Source organism: Macaca thibetana, chromosome 14 (assembly GCF_024542745.1).
Source record: "Macaca thibetana thibetana isolate TM-01 chromosome 14, ASM2454274v1, whole genome shotgun sequence".
In the NCBI taxonomy this organism is placed as follows: domain Eukaryota; kingdom Metazoa; phylum Chordata; class Mammalia; order Primates; family Cercopithecidae; genus Macaca; species Macaca thibetana.
The window spans coordinates 58,776,844-58,791,631 of NC_065591.1; positions in this window are offsets into that span (position 1 = coordinate 58,776,844).

The window sequence follows — 14,788 nt, forward strand, 5'->3', positions numbered from 1 at the left end:
CTATTTGGGAGGCTGAGCCAGGAGAATCGCTTGAACCTGGGAGGCAGAGGTTGTGGTGAGCCGAGATTGCCCCATTGAACTCCAGCCTGGGCAGCAAGAATGAAACTTAATCTCAAAAAAAAAAAAAAAAAAAAAAAAAAAAAAAAAGAACTGAAACTACAAAACTCCTGGAAAAAAACATAGAGAAATAGCTTTATGACATTGGGTCTTGTAACAATTTTTTGGATAGGGCACCAAAAGCACAAACAATAAAAGCAAAATTAAGCAAGTGGGACATCAAGCTAAAAAGCTTCCATGTAGCAAAGTCAATAGAGTAAAGAGACAACCTACAGAATGTAAGTAAATATTTGCAAAACATGTATCTGAAAAGAGGTTAATATCCAAAATATATAATAAATGCCTACAACTCAGTAGCCAAGAAAATAAGTAAGCTGATTTTAAAATGGACAGAAGACTTGAATCAATATTTCTTTAAGAAGACATACAAATGGCCAACAGGCAATGAAAAGATGTTCAACATCAGTAGTCATCAGGGAAATGCCAATCCGAACCAGAGTGAGTTATCACCTCACACCTGTCAGGATGGCTATTATCAAATAAATAAACCCACAGGCAAAAACAAAGAAACAAAACAAAGCAAGTTTTAGCAAAGATGTAGAGACATTTGAACCCTTGTGCACTGTTGGTGGGAATGTAACATGTTGCAGCCACCCCGGAAAAAAAACTATGGAGGATCCTCTAGAAATTAAAAATAGACCCAACAATCCTGCTTCTGGGAATATATCCAAGGGAACTGATATCAGGATTTTGAAGTGATATGTGCACTCCCATGCTCACTGCAACATTGTTCACAATAGCCAAGATATGAAAACAACCTAAACATTCACTGACAGATTAGTGAATAAAGAAAATGTGCTATATAACTACAATGGAATATTATTTAGCCTTAAAAGAAGAAATTCTGCTATATGCAACAACAGGGATAAATATGGAGAGGATTATACTAGGTGAAACAAGCCAGTCATTGAAGGACAGTGCATGATTCCACTTATATGAGGTATCTAAAATAATCCAACTTACAGAAAATGAATGTAGAGTGGTGCATATTAGGTTCTGGGGAGAGGGTAAAAGTCAGGAGTTGCTTTCCAAGGGTATAAAGTTTCGGTTCGGCAAGATGAATAAGTTCTAGAGATCTGCTGTACAACATGGTACCTATAGTTAACAATACAGTACTGTGTACTCAAAATTTTTTGAAGTGAGTAGATCCATGTTTTAACTGTTCTTTACACACACACATACACACAAGCAAAAGGCACAATGATTTCACATATAAACGTGTTCAATGTTACATCATTATAGTGTCAAAATTGTGTCAATAATCTACAAATGATTGGGTCAATTATGACCCAAGCATTTAAGGAAATGTCATGTAAACATATAAGTCATTTTTAAAGAACATTACCACTATTGAAAAATACTCACCATATAATAGTAAATGGAAAAAAGCACAAAAATACATATGATTTACATGTAAAATTCCAAACTCATCAATATGTGCATAGCAATATGCAAATTTTTAGCAATAGTCACTTTCAAGTGGTAGGAAGAGAGATGGGACTATCTCCTTAATTTTGCTTCCTGGGGTTTCAAGCATTCTACAATGAGCTACACATATTATATAGCAGTAATAAAAGCAGTAATAATAAAAATAAAAATTATGACTTCATGTTGGTAGCATTTGCCTAATACATAATAGAATTATGTTATATATGTTACTTTTTCCTTTTTCACATTCTTTTTACGATAATTGTGTGATCTAGACCGTATTATTATCTTCCCCTTATTGCCACACAATGAACTGAAGTTTAGATACATTATGTAATTTTTTAAAGAATTTGATAACTTGTTTACATGGGCAGTAAAAGGCAGAGTCTGCATTGAAAACCATAATCAGAAAAAACATAATAAAAGCAACACCTGGATTTTTAGCAAGATATGCAATATGAATACAACATATTCCTTAGGTCTCATTTTTTTTGTCCCTTTGTCATTCAGGTACCTTAATCTTCACCAATGCTGAGGATAAATGTATTTGTTTGTTATTGAACAAATTACTTCTTTTCATTATTCTATACCAGGAGTTGGAAAAGTTTTTCTGTAAAAGGCCAGACATAAAATATTTCATGCTTGTGGACCATGTGATCTCTGTCATAACTATTCAATACCTAGACACACACACACACACACACAAATAAATAACATATACGATACTTAACATATATAATATAGGTATACAAATATATAATTAAGTATGTAAACATATACAATACCTAAGCAAATGTGCATGGCAAAGTTTAATAAAACTTTATAGACATCAAAAGTTTTATTAACTTTTGATGCTAGTTAATTCTAGGATGCTATAATTCTAGGATTCTAGGATGCTATAAATTCTAGGATGCTCTAAACTATCACTCTTTTGACATTTTTGACAATTTAAAAAGTGTAAAAATCATCTTTAGCTTATGGGCCATATAAAACAGGGCTGGACAAATTTGGCCCATGAGTTGTAGTTTGCTAATCCCTGCCTATACCTTTGCTCATGACATCACCTGTGGTTGTACACGCCCCCTCCTCCTCCTAGCTGACTTCTTCCTTCACCTTAAAAACTAAAATGTGTCTCCCCTGTGATGCTTCCAGATAGGGTTATTCCAGTGTGCTCTTAAAATTCTTTAGTTATTCAGTTGTATTTCAGTTATCTATTGATATCTGAATTTTTAAATTTAATTTGTAAACTCCTTCAGACCAGAAACTGCTTATTTATAGGGAGAAGCCCAATGCCTGTCCATGTTAAGCAATTTATGTATATTTTTGGATGAATGAGTGTAAAAATAAATACATGAATTTCAGAAAGTTCATTATTCCTAAGTTTCCATTGGATTTCATATCCAACTACATCCTACTAAAATGACTTTCAGGACAGCCGCGGTGTCTCAAGCCTGTAATCCCAGCACTTTGGGAGGCTGAGGCGTGTGGATCACTTGAGGTCAGGAGTTCAAGACCAGCCTGGTCAACATGGCGAACCCTATCTCTACTAAAGATACAAAAATTAGCCAGGCACGGTGGTGGGCACCTGTAAACCCAGTTACTTGGGAGACTGAGACAGGAGAGTTGCTTGAGCCCAGGAGGGGGAGGTTGCAGTGAGCTGAGATCACACTACTGCACTCCAGCCTGGGCGACAGAGAAAGACTCCATCTCACAAACAAACAGACAAACAAACAAACCAAAAACCACTTTCACTAGAAGCTCCATTTTATGACGGCTGTGTTGTGTGTGATGCTGATGGAGAGGATTGTGGAGGAGGAATGGCAGAGATGAAAGGGCTTGCTGTGCTTCCTATAGAACTTCTGGAACCTACTGGGGAAGAAGAGCTGGTGACCTGTCTCTGGTGTGGGAGACACTAAAGAAGTTGATGGCCCATGGCCAGCCCACAGGCTCCTTGACAGTTCCTCTAGAACTTCCCCAGGAGCAGCTATTTGCTAATCATCTGAGCAACTGTCCTGGGAATATAAACCCACTCTCCTAGGCCTTCTATAACCGTAGAACTGCCCTAAAGAAGTAGTGTCTCCTACAGGCGCCCGCCACTACGCCAGGCTAATTTTTTTTGTATTTTTAGTAGAGACAGGGTTTCACCGTGTTAGCCAGGATTCCGGAGGCTGAAGCGGGAGAATGGCGTGAACCCGGGAGGCGGAGCTTGCAGTGAGCCGAGATCACGCCACTGCACTCCAGCCTGGGCAACACAGAGAGACTCCGTCTCGAAAAAAAAAAAAAAAAAAAAAGAAGTAGTGTCTCCTGATGTCCTCTGCCTCATGAATGTTCTAGTGAGGCAAGTCTTCCCTGAATTAATCAGAGGAAAATCAAGACCTGGAAGGGGTGTATGTCCTATGGAAGCTCCTGCTACTAAAATTTTTCTAACCTAGAAAGCTTTACAGGACAGAGTTAGGAAAAAAATCCTGAATCATTTATTTTTTCTGCAGCCTTAGATCTCACTTACCTTATAACACAGGCAAACAAAACAGACTTAGAGAGGAGAGGAACTGAGGAGATCTTCCTAGTGTGAGTAGAGGAATAAAATTAAGTATCCCACAAACCCTGCTCAAACCTTGTCCAGTTGAGCAACTGAACCTGGAGAGTGGCCCCTGGTAAATTAGGTCCTTGGCAAAAAACCTTACCTGTGTCCAACAAGAACATGTGCCTTGTCCAGCTCTTCCTGACATCCATACTTCATGCATGCCCTTCATGCACGTCTTTCATAAATGTAATCAAAGAGCTTTCTCTCTGTTTCAGCAAAGCCAAAAGAGAAATCAGGGAAGTCCTATTCCTTGTTCTGGTTGAGCTATTAATGGCTGAAGCTGTAGCCAGCTCACTGCTGCCTTGTGTGTCAGTGGCATGTCAGAGGTGAGTGAGCACAGTAGGAGGATTGGCCATGCTCCCTGTCCTGGCTTTCAGAAAATTATTCCCAGTCGTGCCTTTTTTGTCCTCAGGGCCAGTTGAAGGGCTGCACCTCTATCCCCGCCGCCACCTCCCTGATGTTTCTGGGCTCACTGAAGCTCATCTTCTTTCGCTTACTCAGTAGCACCTGACCTTTCTTGAATCTATTGTCCTTTGGGGCCCAAAGAAATATTGGATGTTGAAAGGATTAATTCAAAAAGAAAAACCATACTCTAGGGATATAGGGTTGGGCAAAGTAAAGCACAGAAGTTTTGGATTCTTAGTGATCTAAGTTTAAAACCAGCTCTCTAACTCACTGACTTGAGGTATTTAGTGATTTATCAAACTTCATGAGTTTCAGTTTCCATATGGCTTGGACAAAGATCATAAGGCTCATTTTATAGGATTGGTGTGATGAGATGATATATATTAGCAATCATATTAAAATTATTATGTTATAACATATATATATAAATATCTCACATTAACATTATATTACTATAACCTATCGTATGGCAATAATTTTTCATTTATTTAACAAATATGTATTGAGTAATTGCTATATGCCAGGCATTGCTCTAGACCCTGAGATAGAGGAATGAACAAAACATGTGAAGTCTCTGTGCTCATAAAGCATTATTTGAATGGTGGAATTCAGGCATTGAACAAATGAATGATTAAGTACATAAGACTAGTCATTATAAACAAAATTTGAGATGAGAGAAACAGGAAACTGCTGACAGAAAGGACTCGATCAAGTAGAATTCCTTTAGTATAAAATTTGGGGTTTTTTTGGCTAATCTTAGGCTGGTCATGGTTAAGAAAAATGTGTAAGATGTAATTTCTTGTCCAAATGTTGATCAAATGAATTGAGGCTTTAAGATTTTGAAATGGTTAGTGAGCAGCACAAGATAAAAATAGTGATTCAGGCTTTAGAATCACAATTTTAGAGAGAGGAAAAATTATGATTTTTTTATTGGACTATAATTTTTAACAGCAAAAGAATGGGAAAATTACCTTAATTCCATCAATAGGAATTTATTAAAAATTGTATATTTTCCATTGGAATATAGTGAATTATACATATATCATATTAATATGGGATAAAGTCACATGGAATAAACTCCCAGATAATTTTTTATGTGAGGGAAAAGCAAGGTGAGTGACATTATATTCAGTGACATTATACTCACATCACACAAATTAAATATATCTTATAAAAATAAATATTACACTTAGACATATAAAATATACACAGTTGACCCTTGAACAACATGGGTTTGCACTTCATGGGCTCAGTATATGTGGATCTTTTTCCATGGGATGCCATGTGGAGGGTTGACTTTTTGTATTCACAGGTCCCGCAGGGCACACAGTGGGACCTGAGTATGTGTGTGTTCCATGAAAGGACCTTATATGCAGAACAACCCCCAAATGCAGAAGGAGCTGAGAAACCAAAGAACAAAGCAGACAAATCCAATTTGTTGGTAAAAGGTAATTTACTGGGGAACTTAAAAATGGAAGTGTGGTCTTGGGAAGCAACCAGATAGGTAGATGTTTGTACGTGTTGCCCCCGGCCCCAGGATGTATATTCCATAAGAAAAGGGTATATATGCTCCATACAGACAATTAAAGGCAACACTACAGAACAGGCAAAAATGTTGTGTGCATCATAGCCTATAATTTGTGCAGTAACATCAAGGTTGCTTTGATCTAAAAGTAGGATTTATAGTAAGTAGATGTTCTTACACTAAGAGCAGTAAATAAAGTAGGAATAAGGAGGCATTCACAGGAATGCAGCTAATCAGAAGTCAACATGGTGGATTAGCATCTGAGATAGAGTCACGTTTGTCTCCATACTCCACCTCTCTAATTCAGCTCTTACAATTTCATGCACCCACCTCTACCATGGTGGTCCCTGAGCCTCTGACAGGGGTGAGGGATGCAGTCATTTTGATGGTGTGGGTGACATATTACTTCAATTTGTTTTCTGTTTGTAAGCAGAGGCTGCGGCAACAATACAAATGACAACAGGTGATGATATTTATGCCAAGACACACAATTAATAATGCCTTTTACCACCATGTTCCTCAGGGTCTAAAACAAGAGGCATAAAGCCAAGAAGCAACAGAAACAGAAGAGTACAGGTGGAAATACAAGTGTTTAGTAGGTGCTTGGCAGGGCAGCTCTTCTGTCTCTGTTGTTTAAGACAAGGGCAAGCCAACAATTATGGGCTGGAGGTACATACCAAGCATGTTACCCTAGGGGTGAAGGTGCTTGTATTATCTGTAAAGTTACAGGAGTGGCAAAGAACCATGTGAAATGGCTGACCAGACTGCCCTTTAAATAGGTCTGTGTTCCAGTGTCTTGGTGTGTGGAGTGTCTTAGCTCAGACTCCAGTAGAATCAACGGAGACCACTTTAGTCAACTGGGGAATTCCTCACCTTCTGGCAAGAAATATACTATTCAACCTGGGGGATGTTCCTGGTCCAGCCCCTATTTGGAGGTTAAATACTCTATATAACCTGGGAGATGCATCCCCTCCCCTGGCTTGAGATCTTGGGGAGTGCTAAATAACATTTGCCATTGTTCTCTATCAGCTCCAGTAGAAATGTATCTGGTTGGGCCTTTTTTATAACTCTGATAAATGGACCCTCCTCTATGGTGATCCTGAGTCACTGGTATAACACCAAACTCATATTCATTTCAACTGAATTAAGACAGCTAATGGCTTGAGGCAAAACCTTTGCCCACCCTTGCCAGGTATTGGATTGTGAGAGTGCTCACAGTTGTGTCTTCAAAATGTCATTTTTCCTTTCAATCAACTCTGCTGTTTGGGGATTATGTGGCAAGTGAATTATCTAGTCTATAGCTTTTTCATGTGCCCAGTCTTGGACATCATGTCCTGTGAAATGTGTGCCTCAGTCACTATCAATGGAACAAAGATATCCGCACATGACAGTGAGTTGTTCCAAGGCCTTGATGATGACTATTTTGTTTGCCCTTTTATAAGGGAAGGCCTGCAACAATCCCATGGCAATATCTACACATGCTAGTGCATACTTTTGTCCAAAGCTTACTGACAGGGGTCCAATGTAGTCTAATTGCCAGTCTCTCACAGGGGCAGCTGTCTTATGTATTTGTCTAGGATTACGTGGGATATGGTGGGAGTGGGATATGGCAGGGCACAGGTGGAAGCACTGCTGCTACTGCTGCCACTAAATCTGCATAGTGAGGAAGCAATCCTTCTCTTTTTGCTATTTCCCAGCCCACTACTGCTCTGCAATGCCCACTGTGTTTATGCATTCAATCAGCTAGCTCAGATGATTGCAAGGCAGCCAGTGTTCTAATTTTGGCTGGGATATCTGCCTTCATGGTGATGGGAGGTGAATCCGACTGGTATGGTGAAACATGACACACAATTAGGCTTACAAGGGGTTCTTGTAGCCTTTCCACCTTGCACCTCCCCGGAAGGGTTTTTTGAGCACATTCAAATCATCTTGGACCATTGGGCAAACCAAGTTGTAAGACCATTAGACATTGCCCAACTGTCTGTACAGATAACTGTAGGCCATGGCTCATGGTACAAATCAACCATATAGCTCAGAGTTCTGCCCATTGTCTGCTTTGCTGAACTCCCATCTCAAACCAGATAGCATCTGTCTGTGGTTGTACAGCAACTTCTGTCCATACACAAGTGTTACCTCAGCTGTACCCATCTGAGTACCAAATGTTTTCAGGAAAGGGGGCCATGCCTTTGGCTACCATTAGAGGTGTCTGCTGTGGGGGTTTCACAAGAAGGGCAGCACTGGCCTCCTAGTATACTGGCCCTAAGATAGCGTATAATTCATTCCCCAAGGGACTTGTAGAGAAGCCACTACAGGTTACAGGTATGCATGCCACTTTTGTAAAGTGGAGGCTTGAGCAGTAGCTGATACATACCTAGCAAACAACACTTCTATTCAGCCTTTAGTAGGGAGAACTCTTCTTACTGTTACCAGCAAAGCAACAGTTATGGGTTCAACTTGTCATAAAGCTTTGTCTACCCCCAGGACTGGTTGTTTCATCAGGGAATAGTAGGTTTTGGCATCCTTTCATTGTTGTGACCAGAATCCTAAGGGAACCGTTGTCCCATGCTGGACTTGCCAGAGGGCCCAACTGGTCCCTCAGGAATTATGGTCACATCCAAAGACATTGGTATCCCAGGAACGGGGGACGCTAAGCCTTGTGCCTGAGGCACTAGTATTTTAGCTTTCTCAAGTGTGTTCTCTTCTTCTTTATCTTAGCACAAACTAGATTCCTTCTTTACTAGTTGGCATAGGGGACACAAACATTGGGTTAAAAGTGAAGTAAATATCCCAAAAGACCTAGGAAATTTGTAACTGTTTAACTGTCTTAGATGTGGAAAACTGTTGTATTTTGTCAATGACTATGCCTGGGATAAGATGTGTCTTACCCAACCAAGTGACCCCTGGGAACTTTACAGCCAGCCATGGGCCTTGTATCTTTTGCGGGTTGATGACCTATCCTATCCCTTGGAGAACGGTACACAGTGCATCCAGGTGTTACTCTCGCAATGACAGGTCTTCAGGGATTAGCATAGTCATCAATTTAATGCCTGTGAGTCAGGGGTAAAGGGATGCTAAAGAAGGCAGTAGCCAAATCTAATACACCATAAGTGCTATATTGTGCATTATTTGTTCTATCATTTGAGTTCTATTATGCACAATATGGAAAACAACCCCCAAATGTGCAGAAAGAGCTGAGAAACCAAAGAAGAAGGGAGACAAATCCAGAGTCACTAAAGGGTGGGTTATTGGGGAACTTATGGTTGGAAGTATGGTCTTGGGCAGCAGCAAAACAGGTAGATCTGTGCACCTGTTAACCCTCAGACCAAGGGCTTATACACTGTAGGGAAAGGGTGGATGTCCTCTGTGCAATACAATTAAAGCCAATCTTCTGGAACAGAAAAGAATGCTATATTCATCATAGCCTATAACTTGTATGATAATAACACAAAGGCAGAATTTGTAGTAAGTACAAGTTCTTACAATAAGGATGGAAAATAAAATAGGAATCAGGAAGTATTCATGAAACTTGGGCTAATCCGAAGTTAACATGGCAGATTAGTATCCAAGATGGAGTTACTTTTGTCTCCACAGCACAGATATCAGTACATGTAGAGAGGTTCCTAGAACCAATGCCCAAGATGTAGAGAGTTGACTGTAAATAGAACATTTCTGGAAGGATAGACAAAAAATGTTAATATTATTGACTTTGGGACAGGGATGTGGGGAACAAGAAAGGTCAACATTGAGAGGGAACTATTTTAATTATATTTTATTTCATACTTAATTAATTTTATCATGTAGGTTTATTAAAGTTTTTGGAAAAAGCGAGATACCTGAAACAAAACAACACTTTCATTCTGATTATTTCCCCAATAATTTCTTGCCTCATGACTCAAATAAAGATATTAAAATTAATCCGTGTCTCAATACCCATTGTGAAAAGGAAAGAGATAAAGTGTAGGAAACATGCCAAACCCTGGTGAATGTCATATATGATAAAGCTGTAGCACGATACTATTTGACCTTGAACTTGAAGGTTGCCATCAAGGAAGAGAAGGGGCATTCCAGCTGACTATATGATGACTATCACTGACACTATTACTGCCATCAGCACTGTTTCTTTAATCACACTCAATGTTTGTCAAATTGACTTCTTTCTTTTCCTCCAATACACCAAACTCTCCTGTCTCAGGACCTTTATGTAAGCTAATACATTTGTTTTTTAATGTCTTTCCTCCTAATTTTCACCTTGTTAACTCCTATTCAGTTTTCTCATACCACTTTGTCATTTTCTGTTGTCATTTCCCAAAAAATCACTTTCCTAACTCTTTTGTATCCGGATTCCCATTTATTCTTTCTCAGAGAATTTTGTTCTTTATCTTCATAGCAATAATAGCAATATATAATTATATATTTATTTGTAAATTCTTTATTTAATTTTCATAGGGTGACAGTGTCTCTAAGGACAAGGACTCAGTTTTGGTCACCACTGTAAATCCAGTACTTATTAGTGTATGTAAAGGAGGATTCGGAAGTGAGCATGGAATTTGAGAACAGTGAGGTGGCTTTTATGATAACAATTTAGAAATAAGGGCTTGGCTAGGCTCATGGCAGTAGCAATGAAAATGGGAATTGAACCAAAGTTTCAGTAAGAATTTTTCCAACAAAGAATTAACAGGATTAGGAGACTTGGCCAGGTGCAGTGGCTCACGCCTGTAATCCCAGCACTTTGGGAGGCCAAGGCGGGCCAGTCACCTGAGGTCAGGAGTTCGAGATCACCCTGGCCAACATGTTGAAACCCTGCCTCTACTAAAAATACAAAAATTAGCCAGGCATGGTGGTGTGTGCCTGCAATCCTAGCTACTTGGGAGGCTGAGGCAGGACAATTGCTTGAACCTGGGAGGCAGAGATTGTACTGAGCCAAGATCACGCCCCTGCACTCCAGCCTGGGTGACAGAGTGAGACTCCATCTCAAAAAAAAAAAAAGATCAGGAGACTTGTTGAACACTTCTATGATAGTATATATCAGAGTAAGATTAAAACATAGTAAAACCCTTCGCATGGCACTTTTTGTTCCATAGCTGTTGATTTACTTGTCTGTCTGAAGGAGCAGGAGGTCCTAGAGGGCAGTACCTAGCTCATTGTTATACTCTTGGGTTTTAGTATATATTAATAAATATTCATTGATTAAATGAAAAAATATGCCAATGAAAGATGAGAATAAGGAAAAGGAATAAGTAATAAGGGCAGTAGCAGTGACAATGCAAATAGGAATTAGGCATAGAGGATGAGTAAAAAAAACATTTCCAAGGAATTATTTGGAGACTGGTTGAATACTTCTATGATAGCAATGATCAAGCTGTGGCATTATCACATAGTGAAGTACATCGAATGATGTTTCATTTTACGATTGTCTGTTTACTTCTCTGTCTTATCTACGGAGCCAGCACCAACTAGAGAGCAGCAGCTCAATCACAGTTGTGTCTTCAGGACCCAGTATATCAAATGTTCTCTGATGGAATGTAAAATTAAATCAGTGAAAAATTCAGTCAAAAAGAAAGGTAAACAATAAGAGAAAAACTGTCCAAATTTGGTCATTGGAACAATGAATTTGTTCATACTCTATTCTAGATAAACCTGGGATTCAGAATGTCATCATGCAGGCATGCCACACAGAGTTAGAGTTGTCTTCTGGTCTGTATGTGACCCTCAGTTAACCATCTCAGGACACTTCTGACAAACCATGATCCTAGATTCCTGTTTAACAAGGTGTGGACTTTTGTGTTGACTCTCAATTGCGTCATTGATGCTTTGTTTGACTATACTCAAAGTACTCTCATGTAGTGGGTAATGTAAGTTGTTTACAATTTTGGGACATACAGGATGTTAATCCCTTCTGGGTGAGTTACTCATCTCAGTGTATGCAAACAAACCAGCACAAACAACATATGCTTATTAGCAGAGGGGTAAACATCTTTCGGCATACATTTTGGGTAACATTTCTGGGAGCTTTTGGGGTTAAAATTTGGGGGACTCTTGAGAAAAACACATTTGCAAACCAAAGAACATTTTTATGGGAAATCGCTTACCAATCTCGATTGTATTAGCCATGTTTACTGTCACTGTTAGTAGGGAGAGGGAGGCATCCTTCATAAAGGTTTATTTCATACATTATAGTTTGGGAGCATTGTGCTACACAGATACCTTGCTGCCTAAGCAGAAATGTCTTAGAGGCAGTTGGAAACACAAAATTCACAGCTGGGTGAGAGGCTACTGCTAGAGGTAGTGATTTAGGAATTATTCATTAAAATATTTATTGAGTGTTCATGAGTGCTAGCCCAGGAATATGAACATAAATGGAGAAGTTGTGCTTACATTCATGTGATATATATATAAAGTACAATTATGTTGTTTTCAGTCCATTAACAATATATGTTACAAAGTCAAATTAACTCAGCTTTGTGTAAAGAAAATCAGAGAGTTTCTAGAAGAAGATGTAAGGAGAAAGAAGGAATTTTTGACAGAAAAATTTCATAAAGACGTAAGGACTTAATAAGAATTTCTACCACTTATTGAACGTTTACAATGTGCCAAGTTTTTCTTTTAGAAAATAACAGTCACTTTATAAGTACTTTTAATGTTTCCAAAGAAATAGCTCAACATACAATAGATCAGATAATCTCCATTTAAATTGGTCCCAACGTTCTTTTTTTGTTGTGTTTTATTTCTTCTTATCGCTCTGCTAAAGGCTTTTTTTTTTTTAAATAACCATGTTAAACTTCATTCTATTTTCTTTTATATCTAGTGTCTGTCTCTAAATTTTTAGAGAAGGCATATGCAATATTTTAAAAGTAAAGGCTATTTCAAATTTAGACCTGCATTAAAATCCTTGCTCTGACACTTAAATAATTGCAACTGTTGAACAAGTTACTCTTTTGAAGCAGGCATGCTATTTTATAAATTGTGGTAATGTCTGTAAGAATTAATCAAGACTTTATTTTAAAATATTAACTCATATTTGCTTGTCAATAAATGCTAGTTACTTAATTTACCCTGCTTCCTGGGAGGAGATAGTGCTTACATAGATTTCTTCTGTCACAATTATAGTAAACATCCTTGAGAATTCTGCATAACCAAACTCCCATACTGAATTGCAGGGAATACAAAAGTACAGAAAGGATCATATAGGGCCAGGCATGGTGGCTCACGCCTGTAATCCCAGCACTTTGGGAGGCCAAGGTGGGCGGATCACGAGGTCAGGAGTTTGAAACCAGCCTGGCCAATCTGGTGAAACCCCATCTCTACTAAAAAATACAAAAATTAGCCAGACGTGGTGGTGCACGCCTGTAGTCCCAGCTACTTGGGAGACTGAGGCAAAAGAATTGCTGGAGCCCAGGAGGCGGAGGTTGCAGTGAGCCGAGATCATGCTACTGTACTCCAGCCTGGGTGACAGAGCAAGATTCTGTCTCAAAAAAAAAAAAAAAAAGAAAGGTTCATATAGATCCACAAGTAGATGTGGTTGGTTTATATTATAATCATTTTATTGTATAGTATTATTTATAAAATATTATTATACATACATCAAATAACTATATTATAGCCCACTTACAAATTAAAAAATGTAAAGACAGAAATTCAGAGTAATATATATATCAACTTTTTTTTAAATTATACTTTAAGTTCTAGGGTATATGTGCACAATGTGCAGATTTGTTACATATGTATACATGTGCCATGTTGGTGTGCTGCACCCATTAACTCATCATTTACATTAGGTATATCTCCTAATGCTATCCCTCCCCACTACCCACTTCCCACAATAGGACCCGGTATGTGATGCTCCCCTTCCTGTGTCCAAGTGATCTCATTGTTCAATTCCCACCTATGAGTGAGAACATGCGGTATTTGGTTTTCTGTTCTTGCGATAGTTTGCTGAGAATGATGGTTTCCAGCTGCATCCATGTCCCTACAAAGAACACGAACTCATCCTTTTTTATGGCTGCATAGTATTCCATGGTGTATATGTGCCACATTTTCTTAATCTAGTCTGTCACTGATGGACATTTGGGTTGATTCCAAGTCTTTGCTATTGTGAATACTGCCGCAATAAACATACATGTGCCTGTGTCTTTATAGCAGCATGACTTATAATCCTTTGGGTATATACCCAGTAATGGGATGGCTGGGACAAATCGTATTTCTAGTTCTAGATCCTTGAGGAATCGCCACACTGTTTTCCACAATGGTTGAACTAGTTTACAGTCCCACCAACAGTGTAAAAGTGTTCCTATTTCTCCACATCCTCTCCAGCACCTGTTGTTTCCTGATTTTTTAATGATCGCCATTCTAACTGGTGTGAGATGGTATCTCATTGTGGTTTTGATTTGCATTTCTCTGATGGTGAGTGATGATGAGCATTTTTTCATGTGTCTGTTGGCTGTATGAATGTCTTCTTTTGAGAAGTGTCTGTTCGTATGCTTTGCCCACTTTTTGATGGGGTTGTTTGTTTTTTTCTTGTAAATTTGTTTGAGTTCTTTGTAGGTTCTGGATATTAGCCCTTTGTCAGATGAGTAGATTGCAAAATTTTTCTCCCATTCTGTAGATTGCCTGTTCACTCTGATGGTAGTTTCTTTTGCTGTGCAGAAGCTCTTTAGTTTAATTAGATCCCATTTGTCAATTTTGGCTTTTGTTGCCATTGCTTTTGGTGTTTTAGACATGAAGTTCTTGCC